At 44.2% G+C, this 18574-nt stretch overlaps 1 pseudogene; it reads right to left on the reverse strand.

Moving 5' to 3' along the window:
• Nucleotides 1–5865: 5865 nt before the first annotated feature.
• On the reverse strand, nucleotides 5866–11590 carry LOC111967459 (EGF-containing fibulin-like extracellular matrix protein 2; annotated as a pseudogene).
• Between the last annotated feature and the right edge of the window lie 6984 nt (nucleotides 11591–18574).

Here is an 18574-nt window from a genome sequence, read left to right on the forward strand (position 1 = left end):
CTCTCTCTCTCTCTACCAATTACCTCCTCTTCACTCATAGCTAATGATGACTGACCCTTTAACTCACTCTATCCATCAGCACCCTTCTCTCTCTAACCTGCTTATCATTGCCATTATGTTTCATAACTGATAATGTGTGTTGGAAGTGATGAAACCTGAGAAATAATCTCTTTAGAGGTGGATACTAAATTGGCCATTGCTCATGATAAGGATGTTGGTGTTGTGTTGTGTTTTTACAACAGCCAGTATGGYCATTTACAACACTGTCAAAGGGTATCAGAATTGTTTGGCAGAATTAAYGGCTTCCAGTTGGTGCACGGGAAACTTGGATTTGTTTATTCTGGAGAGGTCCGCTTCTCATCCTTTTCAATAAATACTGATTTGTGTAGGCAAAGGGCAAATAACCAAAAAGTTGTATCCTCCTTTAAGTGGCATGGATTTGGGTRTCCAAATCCACCTACTCCATGGTGAAATATCCAGAGGACTATATGGACATCCAAGCTGCAGATTTGTTGAGGTATCAACTGTCCATTTGCACTTTGTCAAAATACACTTCAGCTTCCTTTCAGTTGCACACCTTTCATAACAGTTTTTCCTTTTCTGTTATGTCTTCCTGCATAGCAGAATATTCTTTCAGCTCGAGCCCTTTTGCCTCAGTACGCCCACGCGTCCATAGCAACACATTGTCGTATCTTAGTAACCACATTTACGCACTGAGCAAAGAAATGGAAGGTGGGGTAGATATGGAATGGGTTATTATTCAAAGTACCACTGTGAAGGTTGGAAGTATTTGTAACATTCAATGCCTGATCGTATGAGGGAAAGGGAGAAAAGTCTTATAAAAACATTTCTCAAATGTGTGGGAATAAAACTACACATTCACTCACGAGTCCCTACTTACATAACTGTATGGATCTCAAATTCCCTGGTGTATAGAATTTACTTTTTTAAAATAGAGATTCAATATGTAATTCTATGGTATTTTTCTCTATCRAGCTGTTTCCAATCCCCTACAGTGGATAGCTGTGCCGGCTTCTTAATGCATTACCTTCGTTGAGATATTCAACATGTAGTTCAGGATATTACACTGACCTCGTGTAATTAACATATCCAGCAATTAGACCTCTAATTTGATTTAGCTGATGAGGAGGTCAGTTAAAAATGAGGGAGATGACGTGTTGTTAGTGTCACTCGTAAGCCTTTTAATCTCATGTCCTAGGTGGTATCTTGAGGTCAATTCAATTCTCTACAAACAAATAGTGCAATTACCTCTCACCAACTGGTCTATCTTCGAGCATGTTCCTCTATTTAACCTCACAGATCCATTCATGGCTTCCTAGCTTCATGAGGTTRGGCTACAGATAATGGTCTACTTAAGAAGTTGATGATCATTCATCCGGATAAAAATTCACTAAGCATCTTTTGAGTTGGTAACAATGACTTACAGTACCTGGTTGCTATTTTCTGATAAGTATTCGTGATTGTTGTTATCTATTTGTGTATCGTTATCATTTGGGTTTCTCTATATAGGAGCACTCTCTTTATATACAGGGCCATAGAGACTCCAAAATAGAATCACCATTTCCTGTCCCACCCCCCTACTCATTTACAATCCACTCATTRAGATCTGTTCATTTGTGTTGTCATATGTAACGACTATTTCTGATGACACTCGGATTCCACAGCACTCTCCTGATTTTATTAAGGGACTCATTTCAAAGGTAGGGCGGGAGCGGAGGGCAATGAAACTACCCTACCTAGACTGAGTTCCCTCCCTCCACTATTGATAAAAAATATCCACAAGCATAATGGTTAAAGAGAACAAGAGAGCAAAATAGCTTTTTTTTTATCCAATAAAGCTGAAATGCTTTGTTCAATTTGAGCTTTTGAYGGGTTGTTCACAGAAGATGGTATCTTATCAATTATGCATAGTTGCCATTTATGTCTTTACCCTGGTTACAGAGCAGGTTATGTGAYTTCTAGGAMAAGATGTCCTTAGTTTCTCTGAGTGTCCTATATGCTCCATTGGCTGTATTTCCTGGCCCAGTGATTGCATTACTGCCCCACTGACTCCCACCCCCACACCCAGCCCGGCCCACGGCGGAAGGTTTGCCCAGGAAAATGAGCTCATACCTGGGCGGAGGTGCCAAAGACAGGCCCACTGTTCCGCTCCCTACTGCCACCCCAAACACTCCTCCCCATGTCTGCATACACACTCACACACTGGCACTCACACACAACGTCACACTTACGCTCATACTCTTATTGCGCATGCACAAACAAAACACCCTCACACATACACATGCCCTTGTGCATACACACACAAACCCACACACAACATATTACCATCCTCCCACATGCCCACTGCGCGGGTACAGTACAGTCTGATCCCATTTCACTCAGGTTATTTCCTTGTCTCAGTGCCAACAGGAAATGCCATGGGAGTTGTACCACTCTGTTCCTCCCCCGTAACCCACATATTCCTCACACATACACCCTCCCCCCTTCCTCCATACCCCACAACACCATCATGTTGTTAACTATGATCTGTACCTCAAAGCCCTGAGCTAAGACAAGCATACTGATGCCATCTGGTTGGTGTGTGTGTTAATGTACAGTGCCTTCAGAAAGTATTTAATGGTCATTTTTTGGTCAAACATCTACACAAAATATTCTGTAATGTCAAAGTGGAAGAAAAAATGTWAAAAAAAGAATTAACTAATGAAAAATAATACACAAATATATCTTGATTAGATACGTATTCATCCCCTGGGTCAATACACGTTAGAAGCACCTTTGGCAGTGATTACAGCAGTGAGTCTTTTTTGGTAAGTCTCTAAGAGCTTTGCACATCTGGATTGTAAAATATTTGCTCATTATTCTTTTAAAAATTCTTCAAGCTTTGTCAAGTTGGTTGTTGATCATTGTTAAACAGCAGTTTTCATGTCTTGCCATAGATTTTCAAACAGATTTAAGTCAAAACTGTAACTAGGTCATTCAGGAACATTCAATGCCATCTTGGTATGAATCTCCAGTGTATATTTGGCCTTTTAGGGTTATTGTCCTGCTGAAGGGTGAATTTGTCTCCCAGCGTCTGTTGGAAAGCAGACTGAACAAGGTTTTCCTCTAGGATTTTGCCTGTGCTTAGCTATATTCCATTTATTTTTATCCTGAAAAACTCCCCAGTCCTTGCTGATGACAAACATACACATGACATGATGCAGCCACCACCATGCTTGAAAATATGGACAGTGGTACCCAGTGATGTGTTGGATTTTGCCCAAACATAACACTTTGTATTCAGGACAAAAAGTAAATTCCTTTGCCACATTTTTTTACAGTATTACTTTAATTCCTTGTTGCAAACATGATGCATGTTTAGGAAAATTATGTATTCGCTAAAGGCTTATTTCTTTTGAGCCATCCTCAGTTTTCTCTTATTACAACCATTCAACTCTGTAACTGTGCACCATTGGCCTTATGGTGAAATCCCTGAGGGGTTTCTTTCCTCTTAGGCAAATTAGTTAGGAAGGACACCTGTCTTTGTAGTGACTGGGTGTATTGATACACCATCCAAACCCTAATTAATAACTTCACCATGCTCAAAGGGATATTCAGTGTCAGATTTTTAATTTTTGCCAATCTGTGCCCTTCTTTGTGAGATATTAGAAAACCTCGCTGGACTTTGTGGTTGAGTCTGTGCTTGAAATTCACTAGTCGACTGAGGGACCGTACAGATAATTGTATGTGTGGGGTACAGAGATGGGGGAAGTCATTCAAAAATCATGTTAACCACTATTATTGCACACAGAGTGAGTCCATGCAACTTATAATGTGATTTGTTAAACACGTTTCTACTCCATGCCATAACAAAGAGGTTGAATATTTTTTGACTCYACGTTTCCTCTTTTAKTTTTTCATTAATTTGTAAAAATGTCTAAAAACACAATTCCACTTTGACATTATGGGATATTATGTGTAGATCAGTGACACAAAAACTCAATTGAATCAATTTTATATTCAGGCTGTAACACGACAAAATGTGGAAAAAGTCAAGGGGTGTGAATACTTTCTGAATGGCCTGTATGTCTTCAGGCGCTGCATGTTACACACTAGCTGTGGTTATTATTTGTTGTACGTGTTAGTTTGTGTATCCATAGTGCCTCTGCATCTCTCAAGTCTATGAGTTCATTGACCGGGAGAGGGAAGGCAGGTTCAGTAGTCAGGAAGAAAAAACCCCAGCAGATTCCATCACCTCAGGTTGATGCTATTCCTGTCTCGGCCTGGGAGAAAGATCTGTGTGTCACAATGCCACCTTGTGGCTGTACTGGCTACAGACTCCACTCTGGGCTGATTGCGTAAGACTGCGCGGCGTATGAGTCATCACCCTTGAGTGAGGATAGATTGAAGGTGTGTGTGTGTGTGTGTGTGTGTGTGCGTGTGCAGCTGTCTCTTATACACATCTAGATGTGTATAAGAGACAGCCTGCTGTGTGTGCGTGTGCAGTGTTTGTGTGTTGTAAGGAGAGGAGGCTGCCTGGGCGGAGCTAGCAGCAGCGGATGAGATACACGATGAAATTAGGGCTTTCCCCTGTTTTTTTGTGGGACTGTAGAAGAATCACTACGCAAGGAATATGGCTTTAGTCATCCAGGGGAGAGGGAGAACACAGTGCCTGTGTTAGATCAGTATGCCACTGGTTGTCTTGTTATGCCTCACATATTAAGGCTAATGAGTCTTAAGTGCTGATATATCTAGCGATACCTTCTGCCCTCTCTCTTTGTTCAAGTGATTTTTCCATTCTCTCAGTGGTTGTCACACAAGAAGCCCAGGCATCTGTTCTGCAGCTGTGGAAAGACACAGAGCGCCACTGGCACTGGAGCATATTGGACCTGGGGGGGTGTGTGGGTATTTCCATTCAGAAAGGTCAGCTAGCTATGACCATACCACACTGGGAAATGAGGAAATACTGTATGGAGGAAAAGGAAAAACAGGAGTTGAAGAAGTAGGAGAGAAATGGGACTATATTAAGAAAGAGGGTGACATGGTTAAACAATATGAACAAAAGGCAATGTTAACACGTGATTAAAATGTATATCGTTTTATTTTGTATCAGCTTCCTGGACAAAAATTACAACAAAATCATTAATGTGACAAAACTACAAATGATGAGTGAGTGAATGAGTGAGTGAGAGCTTCAGCACTAATACTAGCTATGATTTAGGCGAGAGATGGATGCAGGAGCGACAGGGTGGATGAGGAGGTTGGATCTGAGTGGTTATTGAGTCGTGTCCATGGACGATAAGGATTGAAAAGCTGTGGAATGAGAGTAGCATGAAAACACAGGCGTGAGAATGGGCCTGCTCAAAGCAAGAGAATGACAGAGACGGGATGAGAATGATTAAATAATGTGTTGTTCTTTATCTTCAATTGCAGGGTGTTTCTGAAACATGACAGGGGTTTGTACTAAAGGTTACTACGGTAATTGTCCCTATTCGGCTCAAAGGACCATAACAAATGAGCAGCGTGGAGCAGTTGAAAAATATACTTCAGGAGACTTCAGCTAAGAAGCAGGGAACAAAAATGGACGGTGTGTGGGCTGGGGGAAAATTCACTTCGTAGTATTGATGTTTATCAGTCACACGTTATTGATAAAGTATTCATCTTTGGAAATGTCTCTTTACCTCACTCTATCTCAGCTTTCCCAGAGGGTTGTGATTTGAGTTGTMTGTTTCCTTTGCAGGTCATGAAATAGGAGAAGCTAACAAACGTCTGACATCATGTTACAGAATCTGACTGTTCTGTTTATGACCCCTTTCAATTCTAGATTGTTCTGTGTGTCCTGTTTCTCCTCTCTTGTATCTGTACTGTGTTTTTCCCCCTCTCTGTCTCTGACTCTCTGTCCTCCCTCTAGAATGCATAAGGCCCTACGTAGATTGAAAGTCGCAGAGCCGAGCTGGTCTGGTAGCTCAGGAGGGGGTTGACTGACACCATCTCCAGATCCAGTGTGTACTCCTGGGGCCCCGTCACGGCCCGGGCTAAAACCAGCATGGCGCTGATGTTGTTGATTTGCTGAGAGAGACACAGAGATGATAGTAAGGTTAGTCAGGGTCCGTCGTACTCTCCTAGTCTAAAAGTCAAGCAAACGTGTCTTACTAAGTCCTGTTATGATGCAATGTCTCAAAACTCAATGCAATATAATATGCTAGACCTCCTCTGTCATCATAAATTCACAAGTCTATCGTCATATATTGACAAGGTGGATGGGAGGATGACCCAGGCTAGTGCTGTACAGGGGCTGTTACACTATGGCTGTGCTCACTCTGATGTAGAAGTCTCCGTCGTGGTCTCCAGAGCGGATACGGAAGGTGTTGTAGGCTCCGGGGTAGACGCTGGTGGCCTGTATCTGGAAGATGTCTGACGGGACAGAGCGCTCCGACGTGATGCTCATGTAGCGCTGGACGATAGAGAAGGGTAGGTCTCGACAGGCTGGCTTGGTCACAGGACAAACACAGCGACTAGAGGAAAAATAGCAGGTTTTAGTCCTCTGGAGAGATATGTGAGTTGTGCCATAGTGGCAGTCATGTTGCATAAATCATAATTTCCTGAAAATTTGACCTCATGAAACTAGATGACTTGATGTGGTACTTTTGATTCTGTTTATATTTATATTAAAACATAATATTGATATTGATACTAAATACTTAAATATAGTTACGTCCTGTGATATTATCATGCTTAGTCTGCAACCTGGACCCATGGGTAGATGTAACATAGTAAACTAAAATGCGGGACGCTCAAATTAGTATATGTTACGTTTGGTATGTTAGTTATTTAATTGTGGATGTCCATCATTCATTTCATATGATACTGTTACGAATTACAATTAGTTATGATATGTTATTGAATTACAATTAGTTGTGGCTAACGTTAGACTAGGGGTTAGGTTTAGGGGTTAAGGTTAGGGTGTAAGCTAACATTGCTAAGTAGTTTCAAGTAGCTAAAAAAGTAGTTAAGTAGTTGCAAAGTTGATAAATTAGCATAAATGCTGAAGTTGTCCTTGATGAGATTCAAACACACAACCTTTGGGTTGCTAGACATTCGCAGTCCTTTCGTTTTTGCCTGAGGTAACCTTCTATCTTAATGTAACCATACCAAACATAACATAATCATACTAATTTGAGTGTCCCATATTTTTGTTTACTATGTTACGTCTAGTCTATCTGAGACCAAGCCTGCATGTCAAGATAAAATATTAAAAAGAGTATCAAAAAGAAAGGAGGACCAAGGCACTCTTCATATTTAATTAATTTAAATCCCATTTATTAGGTATGGCATGTTCAATAGAAACAAAGTTGTTTTAAACCGCCGCGTTTCGGCTGCATGGCCTTCGTCAGGGAGTACAGGCCTTCGTCAGGGAGTATGAAGGCCATGCAAGCCGAAAGCGTCTATTTTTAAACAACTTTGTTTCTATTGAACATGCCATACTAATAAAGGCATTTTAATTAATTATATGAAGGAGTGCTTGGTCCTCTTCTTTTTGATGACCAATTTACCCCTTTTAACCAAAGAGCACCTTCTATCTACCAAATATACTATAGTGTACCTTAGTAGCGCTTCCCTTCCCTCTTTCTACTATTAAAAAGAAGTAGTTGATAACTCAACCACTAGAGGGGTATATGCAATATGAAGGAGCATGGTTGAACTATCCTCAAACAAGATGGATTACATTCAACTGTATTTGAACAGTGGGCCATTTCCCCAAGAGATTTTCTGAAGCAGTTTTTCATACAGCCAAAAAAATGCTGGGGGAAATGAAACTACTGGTCCACAACCTGTTATCAATGTAAGACTGGTTTCAATCTTCTAACAGCATTCTAATTGCCCTGGAACATGTTCAACTGAAAAGATCACAGAATTGGACAGAAATATGGAAAAGCAATTGCGCATCTTCGAAATAATGTGAGCTATGCTCCATACAGAAGTTGATGATATGTTGAGATTTTGTGCCCACGGCATAGTTTGATAATGGAAAAGGTTGTGTGTGTGTGTGTACCCATGTTTTAATAAATGTTCACTCACTTGTCAGATACTTGGACGTAAGGCGTCTTGGCAACGGTTGGTGTTCACACACTGAGCCGACCGTGGATATTCAACACTCTGTCCTTCAGTACATGGGTGCTCTCCGGTCTCACACTCATTTATATCTGGGGAGGAGAGGGATCGATTGAGGGCCGGAGAAAGAGAGAATTGAAATTAATCGAATCAATTAGAATACTTTATCGTCCACTAACAACAGAGGACAACGAAAGAACACACAGGCACAGTTAGCTGACAGTGAGGTGAAGGATGGGAAAAGGTGTTCAGAAAAAACATTGAGAATGAGAACAGATGTAGAAGGTTGCTTACCCTGGCATAGTCGAGTGCCCAGCAGCTGGTAGCCTTCTGGGCACTGACAGGAGAACTTCCGGGCTCATTGACACACTGGAACTGACACAGGTAACTAGAGTAGCTGCAACTCGTCTATGTCTGCAGAACGATGGAGGAGAGGGAGGGGAAACAACGTTTACGATCATAGCCAGCTGTTTTAACCAAGAAACAGAAGGGCAGCTTTTAATAATGCAAGAAAGAAAGAGCAGCTTTTTCTTTTCAGATCAAAGCACTGCTACTTTAATTGACATTATAGAGACAGACGACAGACAGACGAGACAGACAGGCAGACGTATCCTCTCACCATTGCAAGCAAAGCCGTTTCAGGCCCAGGGGCTTTCGGTAGCCCTGGTCCAGCGACAGAGGTAAGGTACCGTAGGTCGTTATAACACGGCTGCTGACAGGGCGCCCATGTACACTCTTCACAATCTGGAAGGAGGAGGAAGAGGGAGAAGTCTATCAGTATATCAGTCAATATATTTCTAACATCAAGTCTGGATAGCCTGAGGACTCCCTCTGTATTGAGAGATGTGCTGGTATACTCTGACACGCCTTACCAAACAGGAGCGGTTGTTGCCGCAGCGGGAAGCCTGGTTCACACTGACAGGAGAAGGAGCCGGGGACGTTGACACAGCGATGCTGACAGTACCTGTATCTGCACTCGTCAATGTCTGACAACCCAGATGGAAGGAGAGCATTCAGAAACAGTTCCAGAGAGAAGGTGGAGATTGAGTTGACCAACCAGGTCGTTATGGTGAAGGAGACTTTGACTCAAGTGGCTTTCCTGGTTAAATAGAGGTCAAATAACATGCTACAATGACTAAGGAGAAGTTGACCTATACGGTGTATGTGACAAAACATATTAAGATATTAATTGTGAATAAATTAAATTACTTTCCTGGTTAAATAGAGGTCAAATAACATGCTACAATGGCTAAGCTTAACCACAACAATGAGGTGAGACCGCAAACAGCGAGTTGGTGTGACTCAGGCCAGTGGTTAGGCTGGTTAGTGGGCGTCCTATTGGTTGTCTCTCAGGCCAGTGGTTAGGCTGGTTAGTGGGTGTCCTATTGGTTGTCTCTCAGGCCAGTGGTTAGGCTGGTTAGAGGGAGTCCTATTGGCTGTCTTACCGATGCACTCGGTGCCAACCTTACGGTAACCCTCAGGACACTGGCAGGTAAAGGCTCCCGGCGTGTTGATGCACTGCTGGCTGGGCTGGCAGTCGTGTTCATCTCTCTCACACTCATTCACATCTGTGTGTGAGATATGGTAAAACAACACAATGTATTTAGTCATATGGATGTTAATACGGTTGAGGCACCAAAAGCTGRACCATATTGTTCAATCATTATTCCTGTCTCATGCATTTCCCATCAACAACCCCTATCACCCCGACTCCAAGAACAACAGGACAAGCAGTTCTCTCAACCAGTGGTGGAAAAAGTACTCAATTGTCARACTTGAGTAAAGGTAAAGATACCTTAATAGAAAAGGACTCAAGTAAAAGTGAAGTCACCCAGTAAAATACTACTTGAGTAAAAGTCTAAAAGTATTTGGTTTTAAATATACTTAAGTATCAAAAGTAAATGGAATTGCTAAAATGTACTTAAGTATCAAAAGTAAAAGTATAAATCATTTCAAATTCCTTATATTAAGCAAACCAAACAGCACAATTTTCTTTAATGTTTTTTTATTGATGTATAGCCAGGGGCACACTACAAGACATCKTTTACAAACGAAGCATTTGTGTTTAGTGAGTCCGCCAGATCAGAGGCAGTAGGGATGCCCAGGGATGTTCTCTTGATAAGTGTGTGAATTGGACCATTTTCCTGTCAAAATGTAACAAGTACTTTCGGGTGTCAGGGAAAATGTATGGAGTAAAAAGTACATTATTGTCTTTAGGAATGTAGTGAAGTAAAAGTAAAAGTTGCCAAAAATATAAATAATAAAGTAAAGTACAGATACCCCAAAAAAGTACTTAAGTGGTACTTCAAAGTATTTTGACTTAAGTACTTTACACCACTGCTCTCAACACTCTCCGTCCTATAAAACTAAGAMCAGCTGWCCTCATGTGAAATCTCCACATTCCAGTACCAGCTATCCACCCCCCAGACAAATACTCACACACCCACACAAACTCCACAAACCCCCCCAACACACACTTGATACAACCACCTGTCCCACACTAGTCTGCACTCATCCAGACTACATGCTTATTGCTCAATCACAAACAAGGCACGCACACCTTATCCAGTCCCCTGCAGCCACCTGTCCACCCCCCCTCCCTCCCTCCCTACTCTCTCACCCACACAGCTGTCTCCCTGGGGCTCATAGCCCAGAGGACAGGGGTTGAAGGGCTCTCTGGCGGTGCTCTCCAGGTTGGTCCCAGGCTGGCTGGGGGGGTCTGGGGCTGGGATGACTGAGGCAGAACGGGGGAGGCACAGGTAGCCCCCGTAYTGGTTGAAGCACTTCATCTCCCCCTTACAGGCCTCAGGAATGGTCTCACACTCGTTTATGTCTGTCGGGGGAGAGGGAGAAGGAAAAGGACTGAAAGACAGGACTGGTTTCAAGTTGTAATGCTCTCACTCGTTGCTTACAACTGATGGAGGGAAGAGAGGAGATGGGGACATGAGGATAATCGAGAGCCATTACCTTTGCAGTGCTGAGTCTGAGGATCCCATTGATACCCATCTGTGCATTCCTACAGATGGCAGGAGACAGAGAGCGAGAGAGTCAACTGCCTGAAACAATTCAAATGACCTTTCATTGTAGCTATTAGGTACATTTAAATAATGGCTGTGTCACTCTAACAGGAGGGTAACTAGTCATGGCCAGAGGGGGAAAGATACAGTGGACTCCAGAGTACAGCGGAGGTCAACAGGAAAGAGAGAAGCAGCTGCAGTACAAAAGGGGTCAATTTTCAGTCTGGTTATGGTGGGCGGGGAAGACAAGATAGAAGGGGAGGAGGGAGGGAGGAAAGGAGTGCTGGAATACCCATCCTTACCGTGTAGGTGTCACTTTCTGTAGGTGGCTGTAAATAGCACTGCGGAGGAACACAGACACACACAGGATCGCCGCACACACGCCCTGCATGCTCACGGACTGACTGGCAGATAGGACCGGATCACACACGTAAACACACACAGACACACCCTGGCACAGCGGCGGCACACAGGTAGCGGTGCCTCAGGTCAGGACGAGAGAAGCTGCCGGCTTGTTGTGGTGCTCAGAGCAGCTCAGCGGTATCTGCAGAGAGGACGGCCGAGAGAGAGAGTTACTTAGGAGACTCATTAACCTGGTTGAGAAGAGAGAGAGTTACTTAGGAGACTCATTAACCTGGGTTGAGAAGAGAGAGAGTTACTTAGGAGACTCATTAACCTGGGTTGAGAAGAGAGAGAGTAATTAACAACCTAGGTTGGAACAGCTTTCAATTCATCCACTTAATTTAAAAAACATAACACTTCGGCTGTGTGTTGATCTAAACACTGTTCTGAAACCAGGCTCAGAACAGAAGTCACACGCAACTCCCTTATGGCTCAGACGTCGGTCATTATTGCTAATCGAACGTTTCCCTGAATCCCGCCAGTATGACGGAGAGGAAGCCCGTCTCCCCCTGCTGGTGAAAGGTCAACATAACGAGCGTTCCATCCATCAGCTGAAATAATAAAGTCAACAGTGTGGAAATCCTTTCATGTCAGCTCTCCATAGACAGCCTCTGTTTCCCCAGACAGGCCACTGTAACTGCACACACAAACGCTCACACAACAAACTACAGTATACCAGAGTGAGCCATTAACACAGCGCCTACATCTCAGGGTATGCTATCAATTTCAAGACATTACTTCCGTTTCCCAGACGCCGCAAGCCTGAACACATTTCTGCTCTCTAAATCACCGTCGCTGTCTAGTACCGCGGAATCCTATTATGTCTGTCTCTGAGTCTGGCACTGCTTCATCTCATGGCTTTGTGTGTATTCTTCGAAGTACTGCATGTGGTGTTGGAGAGGCTGCTTTTTGGTGAGAACACATCCTCCGTTTAAGTTCTTGGAGAGACAACAACTGTTAAAGTGGACCCTGTACCTAGACAAATAAATCCTCTATTCCAGCTCCCTCAGACAAAAAACCCCAAGAGAAGCAATAACATCTCTGAGTAACCGTTGTTCGTGCAAAACCGTCAGTTAGAATTTGCTCCAGGCAATAATTATGAAGAGGAAAGTTATATTCATTGCTTTCCTTACACGCACAACACATTGGTGAGACTTTTGTATGCTGTAATACTCAACCACTTGTCGCGCCCCATGCGCCACACACACGCGGCACCGCCACACACACACACACACACACACACACACACACACACACACACACACCACACACACACACACACCCACACCACACTAACCTCAGAGAGGCCAAGCAAGAAGCCACAGAGCAACGTGTGTACCCACAAAACATGCTAACTGTCTACATCACACTCAAATGTAGCCTAACTTCCTTCTCAAGCACCAAAACAATGTTCCACTGAGTTCCAGGAAACTATACACAGTCAGTGCACCTGTCACAATTTCACAATCTTCAAACACTTCCAAAAGTGAGTATTTTAGTGGACCTTGCATCATGTCATCTTCAATAGGTCTGCATCGTATGCAGGAGTATACACACACTGCACCCCTGGACACACACTGTACCCCTGGACACAACACTGTACCGCTGGACATACACTGTACCGCTGGACACACTGCGCCCCTGGCACACACTGTACCCCTGGACACACACTACGGTGGACACACACTGTACCCTGGACACACACTGTACCCCTGGATACACTGTACCCCTGGACACACACCTGCACCGCCGGACACACACTGCGCCCTGGTACACACTGTGCCCTGGACACACACTGACCCTGGCACACACTGCACCCCTGAACACACACTTGCACACCTCGGACACCACACTGCGCCCCTGGGAACACACTGTACCCCTGGACCACACAACTGTGCCCTGGAACCCACACACTGTACCCTGACACCAACTGTTTAACCCCTGGGACACCACTGTACCGCTGGACACACACTGCGCCCCTGGACACACACTGTACCCCTGAACACTTATACAGCCACAATATGAGGACATGTCAAAATCCGCTTTGGCACTGTGGTTCTCTTATAGCGGGGGATAAATCTGACCTAAAACCACCAAAAAACAAACTGTCCGCCAGTTGAGAGTCCAGTAACTCAGTCACCCAGACCTGTGAGCAGCAGGCAGACGTGGGTAGGTGCTGCGTCGCCGCCGCTGACCAGTGAGCACCAAGTGGTGGTTGGACCTCTGGAATGRCCGTGGCAAGGATGTGGGCTGCAGTTCCCAGTAGGGATACCCTGCCATCACGGTYTTTCTCAGAGTATCAGGTTTTGGGAAAGCCCCCCCATGGTTCATGTAGGACAGCTGCTGCCAACCCTACAGCCTCTGGTCTCTGAGTGGGAGGATGGTCCATCACTCTGACAGTCCTCCACACACCAACCACTGGTCTTTCCATTGGTTGTGATTCTGGTTACAACAGGTGTCGGTGAACAATGCTACACTTGACATTTACCAGTGTAGCATTGTCTACCATGTACAGCAGTACACATTGTTCACAGAAATACAGTAATTATATGGCCCTGTATTTACTTGGATTGAAGAGGAAATTCTGCAACTCTTGGAGGACAGTGGATGTTGATACAGATGCTGTCTTTACTTGGTCCAGGTGCATTCCTTATATTACTGGCATCCTGTGGAGGCTGCTGAGGGGAGGACAGCTCATAATAATGGCTGGAACYGAGCAAATGGAATGGCATCAAACACATGGAAACCATATTCCGTTCCAACCATTACCACGAGCCCGTCCTCCCCAATTAAGGTGCCACCAACCTCCTGTGCTAGCATCAGTAGTATCTTAACTCCTGCAACAGGGGGCACCCCTCTCCTCGAATCCACACCGTCGGCAGAATGACCAAGCAAAATAACAGCAGGGTCATAAAGAAATGACTTAATGGGGACTAGACAGAACACACAGCGAGACCACACACACAGAGCAACATACACAAACACACATAGACCATACGCACGCATCTACACACGCACACACCGGTGGGAGACCCAACCAGAGATGGTCGGGTCTTGTGATGTGTATATATAGCCGGCTTTGATCCGTTCTGCTCCGTTGTGCATGGAGCTGCTCTCTCTCTAGCACGGTGGCCCGGTGGGCTCAAGCTGTGCTCTGCTCCCCTCGCTGCACTGAACCTGCCACCTTGCGGGCCAGAACCTCTTATATGTTATACCAGTAAACTCCTGTGGTGTGAGATTTCTCTCATATTGCCGGACAGTAGAACTACAGAAAAACCATCATACATAACAGTTCCCCAATGGGCAKAGGGCTGTAGTCTGATGGAGAGGGAAGCTAGTGGGAGCCAGGCATGGAGAGCTGGCTGGGCCAAAGTGATACAGTGGGTATCATGTGTTTACCCCTCTTGGATTTTTTCACATTGGTCTACACAAAATACTCTGTAATGTCAAAGTGAAAGAAAAAGTCTATACCTGTCAATACAGGTTAGAAACACCTTTGGTTGTGATTACAGCTGTAAGTCTTCTTAGGTAAGTCTCTAAGAGCTTTGCACACCGGGATTGTGCAAAAAATATATATTTCACCTTTATTTAACCAGGTAGGCTAGTTGAGAACAAGTTCTCATTTGCAACTGCGACCTGGCCAAGATAAAGCATTGCAGTTTGATATATACAACAACACAGAGTTACACATGGAATAAACAAACATACAGTAGAAAAAAAAGTCTACATACACAGTGTGCAAATGAGGTAAGATAAGGGAGGTAAGGCAATAAATAGGCCATGGTGGCGAAGTAATTACAATATAGCAATTAAACACGGGAATGGTAGATGTGCAGAAGATGAATGTGCAAGTAGAGATACTCGGGTGCAAAGGAGCAAGATAAATAAATAAATACAGTATGGGGATGAGGTAGTTGGATGGGCTGTTTACAGATTGGCTATGTACAGGTGCAGTGATCTGTGAGCTGCTCTGACAGCTGGTGCTTAAAGCTAGTGAGGGAGATATGAGTCTCCAGCTTCAGTGATTTTTGCAGTTCGTTCCAGTCATTGGCAGCAGAGAATTGGAAGGAAAGGCGGCCAAAGGATGAATTGGCTTTGGGGGTGACCAAAGGAGCGCGTGCTGCTGGAGCGCGTGCTACGAGTGGGTGCTGCCCATTTGCCCATTAATGTTTTCAAAATTTGTCAAGATGTTGGGGATCGTGGCTAGACAGCAATTTTCATGTCTTGCCATAGATTTTCATGCAGATTTAAGTCAAAACTGMGCCACTCAGGAACATTCATTGTCTTCTTGGTAAGCAAGATTTAAGATTTAAGTCAAAACTTGGCCACTCAGGAACATTCATTGTCTTCTTGGTAAGCAATTTTAGTGTAGATTTGGCCTTGTGTTTTAGGTTATTGTCCTGCTGAATGGTGAATTCATCTTCCAGTGTCTGYTGGAAAGCATACTGAAGCAGGTTTTCCTCTAGGATTTTGCCTGTGCTGAGCTCCATCCTGTTTCTTCTCATCGTGAAAAACTCCCCAGTCTTTGCCGATGTAAAGCATACCCATACCATGATGCAGCCACCAACATGTTTGAAAATAAGGAGGCAGTTACTCAGTGATGTGTTGTGCTGGATTTGCCCTAAACATAAGGCTTAGCATTTAGGCCAAAAAGTGTATTCCTTTGCCGTGTTTTTTTTGTTGCAGTATTACTTTAGTGCCTTGTTCCATACAGGATTCATGTTTTGGAACATTTTTATTCTCTATATTTGTATTCTTCTTTTCACTCTGTCATTTAAGTCATTATTGTGGAGTCACTACAATGTTGTTCATCCAGCCTCAGTTTTCTCCCTTCACAGCCATTGAACTGTGTGTAGCTGTTTTAAAATCCCCAATGGCCTCATGGTGACATCCCTGAGCAGTTTCATTCCTGTYRMGCAGCTCAGTTCAGAAGGACGACTGTATCTTTGTTGTGTCTGGGTGGTTTAATACATAATCACAGCATAATTATTAACCACATCATGCTTTAAGACATATTCAARGTCTGATTTGTTATTGTTACCCATCTACCAATCACTGCCCTTCTTAATGATGCTTTCAAAAAGCTCCCTGGTCTTTGTACTTGAATCTGTGCTCGAAATTCAATACTTGACTGAGGTACCTTACAGATGTTGTATGTATGGGGGCAGAGGAAGGGGCAGTCATAATAAAAAATAATGTCAACCCCTATTGCACACAGAGTGAGTAACTTACTTGTAACTTATGTGATTTGTTACGCCAAATTTTACTGAATACTTATTCAACAACTACATTTTAGTTATTCATTTTTTAACATTTGTAGAGTTTTCTTTTCACTTTGACATTATGGAGTATTTTGTGTAGATGAAAAAAAATCACAACTAAATCCATTTCAATCCCACTTTGTCACACAACAAAATGTTGAAAAATCCAAGGGATGTGAATACTGATGATACGCTGTAGTAACTAGACGAGATGACGTGTGCTGAGGGCAGGAGATGATCGACACACGGTGGGTCAGAGGGGGGAGTTTGGTATTTTAATAGTTGACCCTCCTCGCCGTGCCTCTGTGCTCTCTCCTGAATCACTCTAGTCAGACCAGCCTTACTACTAATTTTGGCCTATGAATGTAGAATTCTTTCTGTCAAATGTTAGTAATTAAGAGTACATAAACACAGTGATAAAATGGCGCCCTGCTCTGCACAGAAGTGGTCTGTAAGGGAATAAGAAGGCCGTGTCCTGTCCTGTGATGTAATGTGTGTGTGTATGGGAGGGAGGGTGTGTACAGAGTGTTTAATGCCATTGGGTGGCACCTGTCTCTCTAGTTTGTGGTTGTCCCTTGGTGTGGCCATATGGTAACGTAGGCCTGTCTGCTCCTCCTCACACTAAAACGAGTCTTTCCAGCAAACAAATCCTGTACTTAGGGTTTCATCCAAGCTGACCATGTCTGGCAGGCTTTTTCATGAATCAAGTTCGCAGGAGATATTAGTAGACTTTGCGATTGTGACATTACATAGTTGTGAAATAGTAGTTGGATCTGTACAAGAGTTTTGCAATACATTTCCATTTACAAATACAACTACTCTCTTACACATGCTCTCTGTCCCTTCCTCTCCCTCTCTCTCTCTCTCTCTCTCTCTCTCTCTCTCTCCCTCACACTCACGTACACACAGGGCCTTGCCACCTCAGCTCTTGTAAGGATCCAACTGTAGCCGTGGAGGTTGAGTGGAGAGCAATGGTGTAGCTGTGACGTGTCCACCCCCTCCAGGAGCAGAGGGTAAGAGGCACGTTTTTCTTTGTGACGTAATACACTCACGCACTTGGTTAATCTCTCTCTCTCAATCACAAAGGCTCTCGTAGACACACCCGCTCCCTCTCTCTCTTTCAAACCCYCACACACACAAAGTCAATGTGAAACATGGTGAACTCACAGGCAAGTCTTCTTCCTTTGTGTGAATTCGTCTTCTTCCTGTTATCTTCAGGTCCCTGGTTTGAGTCCGTGTAGTGCTGTTCTAGTCCCCTGGCGGTTGTGGTCCCTGGTGTGGTGTGAGTGTTGAGAGCTGAAGTGGTCCCTCTATCTGTCCTGCTCCTGCCTCTATGGCCCTGAGAGAGTGAGTGGGCAGATCGACAGCTGGAGCAGCTGAATGCATGCAGGGGAGGGCGAGAAAGAGAGAGAAGGAAAGAGGCAGAGAGGAAAGAGGGACAGCCCATTCCTACCCCCCCTCTGGCCCCCTGCACTGCCATCCTCCACCCTCCCACTGACCCCCCCTCCCTGACCCCCCAGGATGCAAATTCCTGGTCTGCGGCCCAAATTCCAAATCCGTCCAAATCGCAGGCGGAACAACAACTTGCATAGATTCACACACACACTCCCCCTCCCCCCTGTGCCCCCACTCACAGGTCACACAACGCTCCTGGTTTCATTTAAAATCACCCCCCACAGCTCGCTCCCCCAATCTATCTATCCTTACTTCCCCCATCTTTTTCTCTCTTTCTGTACAGCCACTAAATTTTCCCTCGCTCCGGTCCAATCTGACACAGGCAGA

This window comes from Salvelinus sp. IW2-2015, linkage group LG8, assembly GCF_002910315.2.
Source record: "Salvelinus sp. IW2-2015 linkage group LG8, ASM291031v2, whole genome shotgun sequence".
NCBI classification, from domain to species: Eukaryota; Metazoa; Chordata; class Actinopteri; order Salmoniformes; family Salmonidae; genus Salvelinus; species Salvelinus sp. IW2-2015.